Source organism: Elephas maximus, chromosome 4, assembly GCF_024166365.1.
Source record: "Elephas maximus indicus isolate mEleMax1 chromosome 4, mEleMax1 primary haplotype, whole genome shotgun sequence".
Classification (NCBI taxonomy): Eukaryota; Metazoa; Chordata; class Mammalia; order Proboscidea; family Elephantidae; genus Elephas; species Elephas maximus.
In genome coordinates this window covers 49,024,125-49,042,448 of record NC_064822.1, presented here as the reverse complement: position 1 = coordinate 49,042,448, position 18,324 = coordinate 49,024,125, and the positions used below count along the sequence as shown (strand labels likewise).

The window sequence follows — 18,324 nt, the reverse complement described above, 5'->3', positions numbered from 1 at the left end:
GATGTAAGTTCTTCTCTGAACGTTTGGTGGAATTCGCTGGTGAAACCATCTGGGCCAGGGATTTATTCATTGGAAGTTTTTTTTTTTTTTTTACCTTCTCAAAATATTCTCTTTTATGGGTCTGTTCAAATTATCAACTTCAGTTTGTGTTATTTTAGTTAGGTAGCCTGTTACTAGAAATTTCTCCACTGCCTCTAGGTTTTCAAATTTGTTTGAGTATAGTTTTTCATAGTACTCTTTTATGATCCTTTTTATTTCAGTTGAGTCTTTTGTAATGTCTCCCATTTCATTTCTTATTTGGGTTTGTGTGTGTGTGTGTGTGTCCTCTCCTGTTTTTCTTTTGTCAATTTGGCCAACAGTTTGTCAGTTTTGTTGATTCTGTCAAAGAACCAATTTTTGGTTTTGTTGATTCTTTCTATTGTTTTTTTCTACTCTCTATGTCATTTATTTCTGCTCTGATCTTTATTATTTCCATTCTTCTGGTGGCTATGGGCTTCTCCTGTTCTCTATTTGTTCTTATTGTGAGCTAATGTTTTGATTTTATCTCTTTCTTCTTTTTTGATGTGTGCATCAATTGTTATAAATTGACTTCTAAGGACTGCCTTTGCTGTGTCCAATGTTTTTGGTGTGATGAGTTTTCATTCTCGTTTGACTGCAGGAATTTTTTATTCCATCTCTGATTTCTTCTATTGCCCTGTGGTTTTTAAGCAGGGTGTTATTCAGCCTATGTACTAGGTTTTTTTTTCCCTTGATCTTCCTGTTATTAATTTCTACTTTGATGGTGTTGTGATCAGAGAAGATGCTTTGTATTATCTCAATGTTTTGGACTTTGTTGAGGGTTGCTTTGTGCTCTATTCTGGAGAATGTTCCATGTGTGTTGGAAAAGAATGTGTATTTTGCAGCTGTTGGGTGGGATGTTCTATATATATCTATGAGGTCAAGTTGGTTGATTTTGCCCTTTAGGTCTTCTGTATCTTTGTTGAGTTTCTTTCTAGATGTTCTATCCTTTACCAAGAATGGTGTGTTGAAATCTTCTACTATTGCTGTGGAATTGTCAATTTCTTTTTTCAGTGCTGTTAGGGTTTGTTTTATGCATTTTGGAGTCCTGTTATTATGTGTATAGTTATTTATCATGGTTATGTCTTCATGGTAGATTGTCCTTTTAATCATTATATAACATCGTTCTTTGCCTTTTTGGGCAGATTTTGTTTTAAAATCTATTTTATCTGAGATTAGTGTTGCCACTGCAGCTATTTTTTGGTTGCTGTTCACTTGATATATGTATTTTTTATCCTTTGGTTTTTAATATATTTATATCTTTGTTTCTAAGGTGTGTCTCTTTTAGACAACATATTGATGGGTCCTTTTTTTTTTTTTAAATCTATTCAGTCACTGTCTCTTTATGGGTGCATTTAAGCCATGTATTTCCAGTTTGGTTATTAATAGATGGAGTTTATTGCTGTCATTTTGTCTTTTTTTTTTTTTTTGTGGTGTTATGTTTTCATTGTCTTACTCTTCTGGGCTAAATTCCTTTTGTTTGTGATTTTTTTTTTCATTTCTGTCTTTTTAGCAGATTTTGTGTTTATTGAGAAATTGTTTTTCTTCTTTATTTTGATGAGTAGGTTTGTTAACTTTCTTTGTGTTCACGTTGAAATTTGCCCCATTTTCTAAGTTTGAACCATCTTTTATTGCTTAATATTATTTTGACTTCCTCTGCATTTGAAAGTTCTGTACCTACACCATTTATCCCCTCTTTTATTCTTCTGATGTTGTCGTCATTTACAGATTGATCTCTCTGGTTCCTCATTGTAAATCTTTTAGTTTTTTTTTATCCTTGAGAGTTAATTACTTAGGTTGGTACATGGCTGATGCAGTCTTGTGTCCTAAATTCAGGCTGTTGCCTGGTGTTGTTGGTTCTCTAACTGAAGCATTCCCTTCAATAATTCTTGTAAATTTTGTTTGGTTTTTACATATACCCTAAATTCCTGTTTATCCGGAAATGTCCTAATTTCGCCATCATATTTGAATGAGAGTTTTGCGGGGTGTATTATTCTTGGTTGGCAATTTTTTTTTTTTCTTTCAAGGTTTTATATATGTTACCCCATTGCCTTCTTGCCTACATGGTTTCTGTTGAGTAATCAGAGCTTAGTCTTAGTGTTTGCCCTTTGTATGTGACTTTTTGTTTTTCTCAAGCTGTTCTCAGGATTCTTTCTTTTGTCTTTGGTTTTAGTGAGTGTGATTGTGATATGTCTCAGTGATTTTCTTTTGGGGTCTATCCTCATTGAGCTTCTGGGATGGTCAGCTTTTCATCTTTCATGATATTAGGTAAGTTTTCTTGTCAGTAAATCTTCAATGATCTTCTTCTGTGTTTTCCATTTTCTCCCAATGTTCTGGAACTCTGATCACATACAAATTTTTGCTTTTGATTTTCTCAGGGTTTTTTTTTATTTTTCTTCATTCTTTTCTCAGATTTTTCCTCAAAACAAAATGGTATCCAAGGATTTATCTTCAATTTCTCTGATCCTGTCTCCCATTGTTGAAATTTGCTCCTAAAACCTTCTATGGCACTGTCCATTTCTGAGATCTTGTTTATCTTTTGGATTTCTAATTGCTGTTTTTGTATGACTTCTAGTTGTTTGTTTATTTTGACATTTTGTTCTTGTATTGTTTTCTTGAATTCTTCCATTGTTTTGTCTGTCTTTCCCATCATTTTGTATTTCTTTTCCATAATTTTGTCTATTTTCTCCTTATTTTTGTCTGCATTTTCCTTTGCATCTTGGAGAGCACTGAATACTAGAATTTTGAATTTACTATGAGGTAGGTCCAGTGTCTTTTCTTCTACCAGAAGGTCATCTGTTGTTTTATTTTGGATGTTTTCTGGAGCCATCCTGTCCTGATTTTTTAAAATGTTTTAATATTGTCTGTTGTCTTCAGGACACTCAGGAATTGTTTTCTTTGTTTATTGATTGTAGTTTTTTTTTTTTTTTTTTTTTTTTTTGGTCCCACTTTTTTGCTTATTTGATTATGTCTGGGCAGGAGGGCTGGGTATTCTTTGTTGTTTGCTCATCTTTGGGCATGATGCTTCTCCAACCTGTTCATGTGGACAGGGCTGGCCAGTTAGCTAGGGTGCGTCAGGGCAGGTCTCATGGAGGGGAAAGGTGGGGATGGGTCATTTGTGGGCCAGGGGGAAGTACGGGGCGTGGCATATGGTCCACACCTGTCTTGCATGGGTAGCAGTGCTCAGATTGGAGTGAAGTTAGGCAGGAAGAAAGGGGGAAGATGTGATGTGTGGAGCTAAGTGGGTGTGGGAAAGAAGAGAGAGGAGAAGGAGAAATAGAAGTGAAAAATAAAAAAAAATGGTGGTGAGGGAGGATGCTGATGGAGTTGCACAGACCCAGGGAAGCTTTGTGCCAGTGGTTTTCTTGCCAGGTGGTGTGGCACAATACATCAAGAAGGGGCAGATACAACTCACTCAGGCAGGTGGGCAGGAGAAAAGAAAAGAAGGAAAGGAGAGATAAGAAACTGAAAGAAAGGAAGGAAGAAAAAGGCACATGTGGCCAGGTAGTCAGGAGAAAGGAAAGGAAGGAATGTAGAGTGAGACAAGAAACCAAGAAAAAAAAAATGCCCCAAGGGAGCTCACCAATGTGGCAGTTCAGATGGGGGAAGCCATGGGCTGGTGTTCAGGAGAAAGGAAAGGAAGGAAGATAGAGAGAGATAAGAAAATCAAGAAGAAAGCCCACCAATGTGGCTGTGCAGACTAGGGAAACTGTGTGCCGGCAGCTCCCCAGCTGAGCAGTGTGTCACAGCCCTTCAAAAAGCAGCAGAGATGGTACATGCAGCCAGGTGGTCAGGAGAAAGGAAGGTAGAGAGAGACAAGAAACCAAGAAAGAAAGAAAAATACACCAAAGGAGCCTATTGGCATGGTGGTGTGGACTAGGGAAATGGCTCCCCAGCTGAGTGGTGAGACTTGCCTGTCAAGAAGAAGTGGAGATGGCACAGTGCACCAGCTAGGCAGGAGAAACGAAAGGAAGGAGGTGAGAGAGAAGGAGAGAAGAAGAAACAAGAATAAGTCAAAAAAAAAAAAAAAAAAAAGATTCTGAAGGAACCAGCCAGTGGGGGTGGGGCAAATCAAAGAGTCAAGGAGCCAATGTCTTCAGCTGAGTGATCTCAGCCTGCCAGAAAGTGGTGGAGGCTGTGCAGAGAAAAGAAGGGTAGGGGATGAGAAAGCAGTCTTGGTGGCTGAGCAGTCCAAGATTGTGTGTTCGTGCCACGTTTGCTGGTAGGAGACCTCCACTCCATAGCTCTCCCAGTTCTCTGTTCTCAGTCAGTTTCTTATTCCAGTCAGTGCTTGGCTGAGTTCTCTATCCCTTCATTTGATGCTTAGGGTTCTAGGACTGATGATTGTATCTATTTAGTTTAGTGATTTTGGTCTTTGCTGTAGAGGAACAGTGTGGTGCTTCTGTATATAGCACCATGTTGGCTCTACATGTTTTATAAATTTTAATCTATAATTTGTGAAAAGCTCATCTGCGATTTTAATCAGAGTTGTGTCATGGACTAACATTAATAATCACACCTTATTAATACTAAGGGATAAATACAGAGGATTGGTATGGATTGAATCATGTCACCCCAAAGGCTATGTTGAAGTCCTAACCTCTGCATCTGTGAATGTGAACCTGTTTGGGAAAGCAAGGTTTTTTTTTTTTTTTAAAGATCTTATCAGTTATGTTAAGGAGGTCATATCAGAGTAAGGTATGTCCTAATTCCTTCCGAGTGGCATTTTATAAAAGGAGAGAACAGGCAGGGGGAACAAATGACACCCAGCGGGGAAGATGTTATGTGAAGATGCATCTACATGCTGAATAGTGCTAAGAAATATCCAGGAATACAGAAGCTGGAGGAGACGAGGAAGGATCTTCCTGTAAAATGGACAGAAAAAGCATGTTCCTGCTGATGCTCTGAATTCAGACTTCTGCCTTCCAAAACTGTGAGAAAATGATGTCTGTTCTTCAGAACCACCCACTCTGTGGTATTTTGTTATGGAAGCCCCAGGTAGCTAAGACCGTGTCATGTTTACCAGATATGTAAGATACGTAAAAAAAAAAAAAATTTTTTTTTTTTTTATTTAAGATACGTACAGGTATATTTAAAAAACCCAAAACCAATCCTGTTGTCATGGAGTTGATTTTGACTTTTAAGGACCCTATAGGACAGAGTAGAACTGCTCCAGAGTGGTTCCAAGGAGGGCCTGGTAAATTTGAACTGCCAGCCTTTGGTTAGCAGCCATAGCTCTTAACCACTATGCCACCAGTGTTCATAATAATACTGTTACTTGTGGCATGCCCAAAGTCTTTACATACAAAATCATTTAATTCTTATAACAAGTTCTAAGTATCATTACCCATATTTTATAATCAAACAGGAAACCAAGGCTCAAAGAGGTTATGGAATTTTTGCAAATCCAAATCTAGGTCTCTGTCATTACAGTAAATTATAAAATCATCTTGTTTAATTTCTTTCCTGTTTTTCTAAAAATTTCCTTAATCAATTAGAACTGTAGCAATGTAGGGTAGCAACCTTAAGTTGATTAGTGGATGACAAAGGATGAGGAGAGATATAAGGGCACCAGAACACAGTTCAGGAATGCTCCACTGCCAGGCTATGGATTTCTGGGACATTGGATTTCTTTAGGGACATTGTCGTAATTTCAGGAAAATAATTTACTTGAGTAGACAGCTTCAGAGTCTCGTGTGAAAAGGTATAGGTGTGCATTGGTGAAACATTTGGAAATCTTTAAAACTCAAAGTAAAATAATTCTACCTCCATTACACCTGTTTGACTGACATTTAGGAATCAGTGGCTTCCAATGTTTGAAACACATAATACGTCTAAGAAATTGTTTTTAATATTTTATATACTTATACTTTTTATCAAAAAAGGTTGAAAACATTTTTCTCCATATCTACCTATTAATATGCTATATCTGCCATCTATATTTGGAAGGCATTCTTTGGATTAAAAATGGAAAATAACTCATGTTACCTATTAACATTTTGGTAACATGATGATATATAAAAGTGCATTTTTATTTTAAATGTGGAAAAGTACTGCATTTGGATTTACATGGTTTAAGCTTCATGTTAATCACCGCATCCTCTTTACATCTAAAAATAGTTCATGTCTTTCCAAATGGGTACCAAACGCTCTGGTTTCTTAGAATTCATTTTTTCCCCATTTACACTTGAAGCCACCCACTAGTTTTTAGTCTTTTTATGGCTAAAATATAGTGTTCTGCAGAAATGTTCATTCATCTTCCCTAGGTACCAAAGTTCCATTACTCCCATCACAGAACCGCTTTGATGTGCTCATCAGTGAGAAGGCAAAAGCACTAAAGTCAGATGAGGTTTGAATGTGTGGAGGTATGACATTAATTTGCACTTTGAATAATCATCTCAGGATATGTATACAGGATGTCAGCATATCTGCTTCAAAAGTGGGGGAAAAACCCTGCAGTCAATCAACTCATTGTTCTACGTAGTTTTAAACAACTGACTTGGATTTTTTTTTCACTCAGTTTATTATTGCTCTGTACAATGTAGAGACAAGTCTGTTTGAATATAGGCATATAACTTTCCCATAAATCTTAATATGTGCATTTACACAATGTGTCCTAAGTAAAAACAGTTACCTTCAACAAACATGCAGATATTGATTTTATTAATATATTAGGCTTTCCTAAAATAAGTAGCTTGGGAGTAATTAGTAATATTTCTAATTCAATAACTTTGTGATTTACAGTGTTCACTGAAAACTTATTTCAGATCAAACAATCTGATAATTTTGGTCACCCAAACCGACTAAATTAAGAGTAGAAAAAATTTACATCGCCACTTTCAAAACATTCAGAAAGAAAATAACATAAGTTTTAGAAAATGTTTGATTTTCTTCTGTTTTATCAATGCAAAATAAACTTACGGAATTCTTCATAAGCATTTAACAAATATAGTACCCCAGAGCTTTCTTCTAATTCTCTTCTTTTTAGGTAAAATAAAGACCAAAAATATATCTATTAAAATGGGTTCTTATCTTTTTATTATTTTATTGTTTAGGATGATTGTCTAACATTACATCTTGGACATAGCTCATTTGATATCCTATTGACAGCTTTGTCCATCACATCCAGTGGGTAAGAATGGGAGAGGATTAGATCCAAAGGGGCCCATTCCCTTCCCTTTCAGAGAGTAAATCTCATTCTAGCATCCTAGAGACATACTGTCATCCCATTTCTTATATATCTCCACATATAGAAAGGTATTAGCATATACGAGGGACTAATACAGCGCATTAAGAGATTTATATTCATACAGAAACTGGACCATTAATAATAACACATCATGGTTTTGTACTCCTGCTCTTGACTTTAAGATCCAAAGAAGTTAATCAATAACCAACTTAGTCCAAATCAACTCTGCACTATTTGCAATGTCATCCATTCCTCCACACAAGAATCGAGCCTCAGTTTCTTCAGTTGAAAAGAATCTATTGCAATAAAATTGCCCACTTTGTTGTATGTATTTTCACTTCATGGAAAATTATTTTTGAAATGAAAATTAAGAAATGGTAATTAAATTATTAAGTATATGATTTAGTATGGTGATTAGTACATGAGAGATTTTCAATATTATCACTATGAAAGTTGTACTGCTCTCCCTAAATTGTATGTGTTATGTATATTTTTAATAAATTATCTTAGAAAATGTTGTATCATATGACCTAATGCCTAAATAATATATTCTTAACCTCTGTAAAGATAAAATTTTGTTAACCAACTAGGTGACAAAAGTCAGTTGAAAGAATCAACAGTGTTTAGAAAAGTCATCTTTTATTGGTTGGTTGGTTTGTCTGAGAAAGTCTGTATTTTTCCTTTATTTTTAATTAAGTTGTTTCTATTTTAAGATAATCATAGATTACTTGTAAGAAATAATACAGAGAGATCTCACATACACTTTACCCGATTTCTACCAATGCTAACATCTTGGAAACCTATGGTACAACAATACAGCCAAGATACTGACACTGATACTATCAAGGTGCACAACATTTCCATTGCCACAAAGATCCCTCATATTGCCCCTTTACATACAGCAATACCACTTCCCTCCTGCCACCAACCACTCCTTAACCCCTGGCCACCACTAATCTGCCCTCCATTTCTCTAATTTTCTCATTTTAAGAGTGTATATAAATGGAATCATACAGCCTTTTGAAAATGGTTCTTTTTTCACTCGGCATAAATCTATGGAGATTCATCCAAGTTGCTGTGTGTTTCAGTAGTTTCCTCCTTTTTTATTGCTGAGTAGTATTTCATGATATGGACGTACCAGAGTTTGTTCAACCATTCACCCATTAAAAAACATCTGGGTACTTCCAGTTTTGGACTATTACAAATAAAGCTGCTATGAATATTCATGTGCTTTTGTGTGAACATCAGTTTTCATTTCCCTGGAAAAAAGCTCAAGGGTACAATTTCTGGGTCACATGATAGTTGCATATTTAATTACTTAAGAAGCTGCCAAACTGTTGACCATTGGGAAAATGCAAATTAAAACCACAATTAAATATCACTACACACCTATCATAATGACTCAAACAAAAAAATCGTGATGACCCCAAATACTACTGATGATACAGAGGAACCACATCACTCATATGTCACTGGAAGGGGTGTAAAACCGTACAGCCACTCTGGAACACGGTTTGAAAAGTTATCTTTTATCTTTATTTCCTGAGTTCATTTTTCTCAATTTTGGATCTACCTCTTGGGTACCATTCTGAATCTACTAGGTAACCCAGCTGTAAATAAAGGTGCACATCAGAGTTAAGGACAGTAATTTATTTTGCTGTATGAAGAAGATATAGTTAAATATCCACAGCAACAGAAAGTTTCCACCCAATTGAAAACATCCCCCTCCCCTCAAAATGCTCTTTACTGTGTACCTGCTTCTTGCAAAGCACTGTGGAAGTGGTCTGGTGGTACTGTGGTAAGTGTGGGTGCAGGGAGGGGGTTTGCAGCAAGTGTAGTAGACATCAGAAGATAGAGGTGAGGAATACAAAAAACTGCTCTCCTTGTTCTCAAGGAAGCAAAAGGAGTTGGGGGGTTCGTATTATTTATTGATATTTGCCAAGTGTCGTGGTTTTATCTACATACAGTATGTGATCACAATAGGAACCATAGACAATTTCATGACAGCTTCACAAATACATAACCTGAGGCTCAGATTGGTTAACTAGCCCAAGTTTAAACAGCCAGTGTGGGGTAGAGCTGATGTCCACATCCTGTTCTACCTGACAACACAGCTCAAGTACTTTTCCGTACATCATAGTTCTTGAGGGGTGGCAGTACTTCAACTTTAAGGCATAAGAATTGCTAGAGAGGGTTGTTCAAAAATGTAGATTCTTGGGTCCTGCCTTCAGTGATTCTGATTCAGAAGTTTCGAGGCAGTGTTGAAGACTCTGCCCATACTTACCATACTTCAAATAAAAAATAATTCTAGGTATTTACAATGAACCCTTAAATGATAGAGACTTGAAAATGAATAACTAAACTAGAAAACTAGGTTGAAACAAGTTCAAATGTATCAAAAATAATCACTTTTTTTCCCCCTAAATATAACAGAAATACTGTTTTTACCCATTAGAAATAGAGTGATTAGACATTCCAGCTGTGGTGAGAAAGTACTGGTTTATACCTGTTTTCTCACATAATTATTATTAGTGGTTAATTTCAACCTAAAAATAGGATCTGAATGTAAATCATAGGGTCATTTTAGTTAGAAGTGAGATGTGTGACATCTGAAGCACGTATTTTTCTTAAAGTCTATAGTAAAATTAAAAATGGCAAGAAGGCAATTATAATTTGCTCAACATATTTTCATATATCCTTAAATCACTAATTCTTAAAGATCAATTTACTTAATTATAATATATAGATTACTTGTTCATAGCAGGCTTGTAACTGGGAGCAGGAGTCCTCTAGCTGCCAGCCCATCCCAGCGCTCTTTCTTTATGTTTTCCAGAAGAAACTGGCCAAGGACCTCTCTTCACCATGAGCTGTTACTTGAAATTTCTGGTGAGTCCAGGTATGGGAAAGGAGGTATCATCAACTACAAGATCCAATGATGTCCCTGGGCAGAAGATTAAAAACAGCAAATTTGATGCCTTTGGAGATCCTAAGATCATGAAGGGTGGAATTTAAAGGGCAGTGCTGATTAGGTCAAGATTCTAGGCTTGAAGGCTAGATAATGAATCCTTCTTCATACCTCTCTAGAGGGAATTCCCCAGGGATATTCCCGTGTGAGTCAAGGGTTACTGGTGAAGATGCTATGAAGCGCCCCACCCCACTTCCCACTTTCCACCTAGAGATTTCTAAGTGACTGGTCTTGGGGTTCTCCCAAGCAGCAGGATATAAAATGGGGACAGTGATGCAAGCGGTCAGAGTGACCTTCTGAAGGTAGAGTTCCTGAAGGCCAGATCTGTGATTTCCAATTTCCAGCCATGAGATTGATGGACAGCTTCTGATAGCTCTGCCATGGCTCCAGCAGTGTCAGTCCTCAGCCTGTAGTCAGTTGCTCCAAGTAACTGTATAGTTTTATGCTACTCTACGAACAAAAAGAAGATATGGCTCTTGCCACATAATTCCAGCACTAGATTATGACAATGGGAGAACAGTTTTCTCTCCATTGATGTTGTGGAGGTAAAAATGAATATTTTCCAGATGGTATTGAAAAGTGTATTATATAAACTACTTCAAGGCTTGATAATGGAGATGAGAAGCAAATATCCCTATAATAATAAACGCCAATAGTGTAGAGAACTAGGCCAAATTACCACTGCTTTTTTGAAATAAGCACACATTTTCATTTGTTTTTCCTCTGCAAAGGAATTCCTTTAAAATGGGTAAAATAAAGTTTGAGTTTATTTTTACACCAATCCCACGCGTAAACTGGTTACCTTGTTTCCATGTTTAAAGGTGGGAAACATAACAATGATTGCAAACATATTAGTTAATTCATCACTTTTAGAATCATTTTTTGCTTTCCATTGTTATAAAAGCTGGGAGTTTAGTGAGAGACAATCTCCTGTTTCCTGGGAAATTTTATTGATTTTTCTGTGTACCGAAAAAGACCACACGTTCATCATCTTTTCAGTTAAATACCTGTTTTCCCAAACTCCCATTAATATCTTCATGAGTATTTAGGAAAGGCTGATGTTGTATCAAGAAATTGCTCTTATCTTTTTCATTTTCAAATTTAGAGTTGGGCCCATTGACCTGGGAATCCAAATATCTAAATATATCTGCTCCTATAATTTTTTTTATTATGATCGGCTATAATACCAATTTCCAGAAGTAAACCCAGGTAAAATTGTGAATTACTATTTTCTCTACACTTAAACAATTAAAACATTTCATATGCGTTTTTTTTTTTTTAGTTTAATCCTATTTTGTGAAGCAGTTAGAGCAAATTTTAAAATTCTTATTATGGACTATGCTGTGAGTCTCAAGGACTTTAGATCACTTAACTAGTCATCCTATTACTAAGTATTAAAAAAAAAAAACCCCGTTTGTGTTGAGTGGATTCTGACTCATAGTGGCACTACACGACAGAGAAGAACTGCCCCTAGGGTTTTCAAGGATCGGCTGGTGTATTCGAAGTGCCAACCTTTTGGCACCACTAATAGCTGCCATAGATCTTAACAACCGTGCTACCAGGGCTCCACTAAGTACTAAAACAGGACTCAATTCAGGCGTTTTAAATAAATGCCAGCCTTCTCCCTAGCTGTAGAGCACAGCTACTTTCCTTCTGAAATAAGTAGCCTCTGTTCCTTCACCGGAAACCCTGGTGGTATAGTGGTTAAGTGCTACGGCTTCTAACCAAAAGGTTGGCAGTTCGAGTCCACCAGGCCCTTCTTGGAAATTCCATGGGGCAGTTCTACTCTGACCTATAGGGTCGCTATGAGTCGGAATCGACTCAACGGCACTGGGTTTGGCTCCTTCACCAAACCTCCTTCTTTCCCCCGTTCTCAGAGTCCTCTCTTCTTCTTGGCATTTTATGATGTTAGGATGTCTCCTCTTCCTCACCAGGGGTGGATCACAAGTGCTATTCTTTGTGGGATACTCTACATTTTTTAAAGAGGGCAGCTAAGATAGCAACACATCCCCAAAAGGGAAAGCTCTCAGGCGATCCTAAATGATCACCTAAATTATGCCTTCCGCGTCTTCAGCTGGCTCTGCAATTTGCTGTGTTGGAAATTATTCAGATTGTGAATGTCTAGGTCGTAGTGGAGCAAGATCCTAGAACAAATTTAGTTAAAATTTCCATACCTCTCAACCTTTCTGACAAAGTTGATGAAGTAGCATTCTTGTGTGTGGATAGAAGAGCAACGGAAGACGGGAAATGAAGGCACATAATAGCTCCATGTATCTTTATTATTTCTTCTAGAAAATAAAGGTGTTTGTCTAGAACTTACCCAAGGTGTCTGCTACATTTATGGTTATATATCTTGATGACAATTTAGGCACTCTAAGGGTTGGGAGGATACTTATGGGTACCTTCCAAATCAGATTTAGTATGTTGACTCATTCTGAACATTTCAACCTCTTCCGCATTTTTATATTCACCATTGATTTACTATTATGAGAAAAGGGATAGTTGACACTGAAAGTATTCAGAAAACTCTGGCTTTATGGATTGATTCAGAGAAAACTTGCACACCCCATCATGTCTTCACTCCTGCCTTCTTCTGTCCTATCCTCTTTCATTTTCTTCCTTTTTTTCTCTCATTCAACACATCATCACTGAGCATGTGTTATGTCCTTAGTGCTCTGCTGGGGCCTCGGAGTGCGGCTGCAAACAAGACACATGTTATCACAAAATTCTTATTCTTTTGTGTATGAAAATGCCCAGCGAGGCAGACAAAGAAAAGTATTCCAGGCAGAGGAAACAGCCTGTGAGAAGACTGAAGGTAAAATAATGAAATTAAAGGAAATAAGGTTCCAATGAAATGTACAGAGAAGGGATGTGAGGAATGGTGATGAGTGGGGCTGAACAGGTGGTCAGACCATGTGGCATCTTATGATCCCTGTTAAAGATTTTGATTTACTCTGAGGGCAGTGGGGAGAGGTTTGAACTGAAGAGTGACAGGATAAAATCTGTGTTTTAGGAAAATGATCCCAATAGCTGGGAGAACAATGGTCTGGATGAGATACGATTAGAGACAAGGAGAAAAATTAGGCAACTATTAAAGAAATTTAGAAGTTGAGTTTGAACTCAAGTTATAGCAGTAGGAGTAATGAAAATTGGATAGATTATAAAAATATAATCCATAGAAACCCTAAAATTTCATAATGTACAGGATGTTCAGAATAAGGAAGGATTGTCCCCCTCTTGTCCTCTAATCCTATGAAGTTTTCAATTGGGAAATTGAGTCAATAGTTAACACCAATGGTTTACCAAGCCAAACCCACTGCCCTCAAGTCGGTTCCAACTCATAGCAACCCTATAGGACAGAGTAGAACTGCCCCATAGAGTTTCCAAGGAGCACCTGGTGGATTCGAACTGCCAACCTCTTGGTTAGAAGCTGTAGCACTTAACCACTACCCCACCAGGGTTAGAAAACTGGGAAGGTGAAAAAGAACTGGGGGTGTAGGGAGAGTGCAGGTAGCATTGGTGATAGAAGTAAATGAGTTCTTTTTTTGGACAGGCTGAATATGAGCACCCAAGTGAAGCATTCGAGTAGAGAATTACAGTAGGCAGTCTTGTTCTAAACATCAGGAGAGAGATAAGCATTGTGGACTGGCTTTGGTAATGGTTCTGTATGAAAGTCAATATATGAGAGGAGATGCAGGGCTTATCAAATCTCTTCCAGACCTTGAACTAATCACCTTTTTGTCTATTTGCTTAACCAAATAAATCTCTGAAATAATTATTTAAAACATTTAAACTTTCCTGCACTTTTAAAACAAAGGATTCAGGCAGGAATACTTTTAACTAAGCACAATAGCTAGCCACTTGTAATATAAGCTTAAAACCACACCCAAGTATAAGTATTTGATTCTGTATTTTTCACTCTGGGCAAAAATATAATGATCTATTTTCAAATTATGTGTGTGTGTATGGGGATAGATGGAGCTTAGAAGCATATTTTAAAGGCTCAAAGGGTTTATAGACATCAAATCGTTCTTCAAAAACAACAACTTAGCGATTGAAGTGTAAATGAATCATGAAATACATGGATTAAATACGCCTGGATTTATCACACATGATTAAAATTTTGTTCTTGCTTTGGGCGAAGTATGACTGAGGTTTTCTACTGAACCCCAAACACCCGGAAACATTGACGCATTATAATACCAAGTCTTTCCAAGCTGGTAAGCCCTGAAATTTCTATAGATCACGTTACCTATTTTCCTTCAGAAATAGATCAACCTTTTATTTGATACATCTAAAATCTCCAGAAAGAAATGACATTTACCATGAAATTTAAAGGATTTGCTTTTCAGATAAAAAATTACAATAAATTTTTTTTAAAAAAAGGCATTTGAGGAGAATTGGATCTGCATGACAGGACTTGGGTACAAAATGAACTCAGGAAGCTTTAACAACAGGCTAGATCAAAGCAACTGAACGAATATTAAGTTCTGGATTGAAAAGATATGCAAGTGGCAAATAAAACACAGCTTTTGTCTATATGGTTGCTATGAGTTGGAATCGACTGGTTGGTGATGGTTTTTTTGGTATGAACTCATTCCAAGTCTTTAATGTGATATTGATGCCTTTTAAAAGTGATATTGATACCATTTAAAAGTTATTTTTATCTTGAACTGAATAAGGAATCAAAGTGTCTGCACACTGTATTCTATACTAGTCAAATCATGTGTTAGTATTGTGGTCCTCATATACCTTATGCCTATGTCCAGAGAAGATCAACCACAATCATCAATGAACTTCAAACACTTTCTCATACAAGAAAAATTAAGCAAACTCAAGAAAATAGCAAGCTTAAGAGGGACATAAAAGATACCTTAAAATACTGGAGGCAAACACTTACCTCAAAGGAGAAGATTTTTATTTAAAACAAGGAACTTTCCATTAATTAGAGTTATCAAAATTGAGAAAGACAGCCTCAGGTAATCATAGTTCCTCTCTATCAGAGGCATCCAAGTAGATTATTTGGGTTATTGTAAATATTCTAAAGTATCAGATAACAAGCTGTGATGATGATAACTAGATGACTTTGTGATTTTATCTTAGGGATATGGATCAGGTTGACAATGCATGAATTTTAATGAATGCTATTGAAAGAAGGTAATTATTATAGAGCTTGGATAAATTAAGAATAAACTGACAAAATATGTTTGCTTTCAGGAAAGAAAATAGATTATTTAAGAAAATATTTATGCAACAACATAGATGTTTGAAAACATTACGCTAACTGAAAGAAGTCAGTCATAAAAAACCACATACTATACAATTCCATTCACATGAGAGTCCAGAATAGGGAAATCTATAGAGAAAGAAGTAGATTAGTGGTTGCTTAGGGCTGGGGTGGGGGGGGTGGTGGTGGTGGTGGGGAAGTAGCAGGTGATAGCAAAAGGTTATGGGGTTCCTTTTTGAGGTGATTAAAATGTTCTAAAAATGATTGTGGTGATGGTTTTTGCACACATCTTTGAATGTACTAAATACCATTGAATTGTATATACCTAAATGGGTGTTTTGTATGGCATGTGAATTATGTCTCAAAAAAGGTGTTTATATATATATATACATAATTATATATTTTATCCTAGCAGAATCAAACACACTTTATCTACTTTAAATACCAGACCATCATCTTAAAATAGTTGGTTATCACTTAGAAATAACAAACTCTCTACATGATTATGCACATGAATACTTGGCCTTTTGTGGTTCCCAAGACAATCTTAGCTTGCTTGAATGAACTTCCGCATACTTTAACATTTGTATTTATTCACAATTACAATCATTTTGGGGCCCTAGTCAGAAAACCAACATGATGTGTGACCAAACACACTTCAGGACATTGTTTGCAAAGTTCTGATATACTAGGCTCAAGAGCGAACTGGCATTGTTTTAAAAATTGCCAAAAAATGAAAACCTTTTCCTTTAGTTCTGAAATGGCACTGGTAAGTCAAAAAGTTTGTCCTTCTTGAATCTGAGGCAGACTTTGAGTAACCGATAGATTTGCACTCAGGTAGCTGCTATATGTTAGAATACCTTTGGTCCCTATGGAGACATTTTTTCATAGTTTACTGGCCAAGTCTTCATAGACTGTTGTAACACATTGAACTTAAAGTATTTGTGAAAGAGAAGAAGGTATGTGGTCAATAAATTACTTGTTATAGATATTAATCACAATGTTATGTCTTGCCAAACCCCGAATCATTTATCATTTTGCTGAAAATTTCTATTGCTGAGATTTTGCCGCAAGGAGTGGCTTTGTTCAGAACCATTCACATCTTTTTGGACACAAGTTCTTACTCTAGTCAAGAGCTTAGAACAGCCACCCAGCCTCCCAGTCTTTGGATTTTACATTATATTTTCAAAAACAGTGAGGAGTAAAGGTAGAAATAGAAAAAAGCTAACATTAATAGAGTGCCTACTTTGTTAGACACTTTATCTTATTTGAGCCAGATGATAATATTGAGAGATAGGAATTACAATCTTCATTTTACAGATAAAGGAAATGATTTTCAGAGAAGTTAAGTCCCAATTAGGAAATTCATTTATGGTCCATTTGCCTACACTACAACGTAAGGACGGTATGCTCTATACTTCTCTACTACTTAATACAAATTTAATTTATTTCTTTATTTATAATAATTTATTTCAAAATGTGGTGAAAAGTAATTAAATAAAGACTTATCTATTTCAATTTTGTACTTAAAGGACTTTGCATAATTCTTAGCATAGAGTTGTGTCTGACTGATAGCAACCCTATCTGACAGAATAGAACTCCCCCACCGGGTTTCCTAGGCTGTAATCTTCGCCAGATCAGAGCACTAGATCTTTTCTCCCACGGAGCCACTGGTGGGTTCTAACCACTGACCTTTTGGCCGAGCACGTAACCATTGTACCTCCAGGGCACCTTTAGCATAGAGTAGTTATCCTTAAATTGTTTAAGAATTAGTGTAAATGATTTTTTTTTCTGAAATATGTGAGGCACTTCACTCCTATATTTAAATGCCCTAGTAAGAATAATCTGAATTCTACAGTTCCATGAAAAAAATTGCAGATGAAATTTCCTACTGTAGACCCCTGACAATTACGCAATACCTATGGTGTCAATTATTCCATTGGACTTAGCAGTGAAAACCTTAAAAGCAAATGTGTAGAGGGGGACAGGGGGAAAGTAAAGGGTTTCTTTTGTTTTCCTACCTGATGAATCACAAGTCTTTAGTACCAATTACAAAGCTTTGTGTTAAATTCCAATATATATATATTTAAGAATGAGGAACTGACTCATATTTCAAATTAATATTCAAATGGAAAATTTGGGAGAGATTTGTACAAGTAATCTCTTCAGGCAATGAAGAGTAGAGAAAATGATCATTTGTATGCATCTGACAAAGTGGTTTCCCTGCCTCTTCTTTCCCTCCCCCACCCCTTCCTTCTTTCCTTCCTCATTTAGGGATGTGAAAATAAAAGAGATCATTTTAATTTTTACTTTGAATATGCTGAACACTGTGTCATTTTTAACCACCTAAGCATTTCAGAGGAACTCAAGGAAAGCATAACAACAACACGAAGAGAAACCCTAGGCCAGTGGAAAGTGGGGAGGAGAAAGGTCTCAAGCAAACCAGAAAGTGCGAAACTGTTCTGGAATCAACTGCTACACAAATTACAGTGCATTATGTACAGTTCCCACAGACATCTTTTCCCTTTCAAAATACTTATCATTTGAAAGCTTTCTCAACTAAACAACCACATTTCTTGTTTTCTGATACATATTTGTCTATATTTTACTTACTTTCATTTTATATCTAACATATGAGAAGAAAACCTGAGAAGCTCTGTGTTTTATATAATGGGTACAAGTTTTATATAGACATTAAAATTACACCTCTACATCTGCCATACACCTGTGCTCAAGTGAAATCTGTAATTATACTGCCGAATAATTTGTAAAAGTGCGTATGAGAACCTTTGTGAAAAATAAGAGGCTAGACATTACATAAAGCCATAAATAATTTCGGAGTTAATGAAAGGGTTTCAATGGTTTCATTTTGCTTAAAAATAAATG

The 18,324-nt window shown here is 36.4% G+C and overlaps 1 pseudogene; it reads left to right on the top strand.

Annotated features, from left to right (window-relative positions):
* Positions 1-3,356: 3,356 nt before the first annotated feature.
* LOC126074845 (uncharacterized) overlaps positions 3,357-18,324 on the top strand; it is a 53,032-nt pseudogene continuing 38,064 nt past the window's right edge.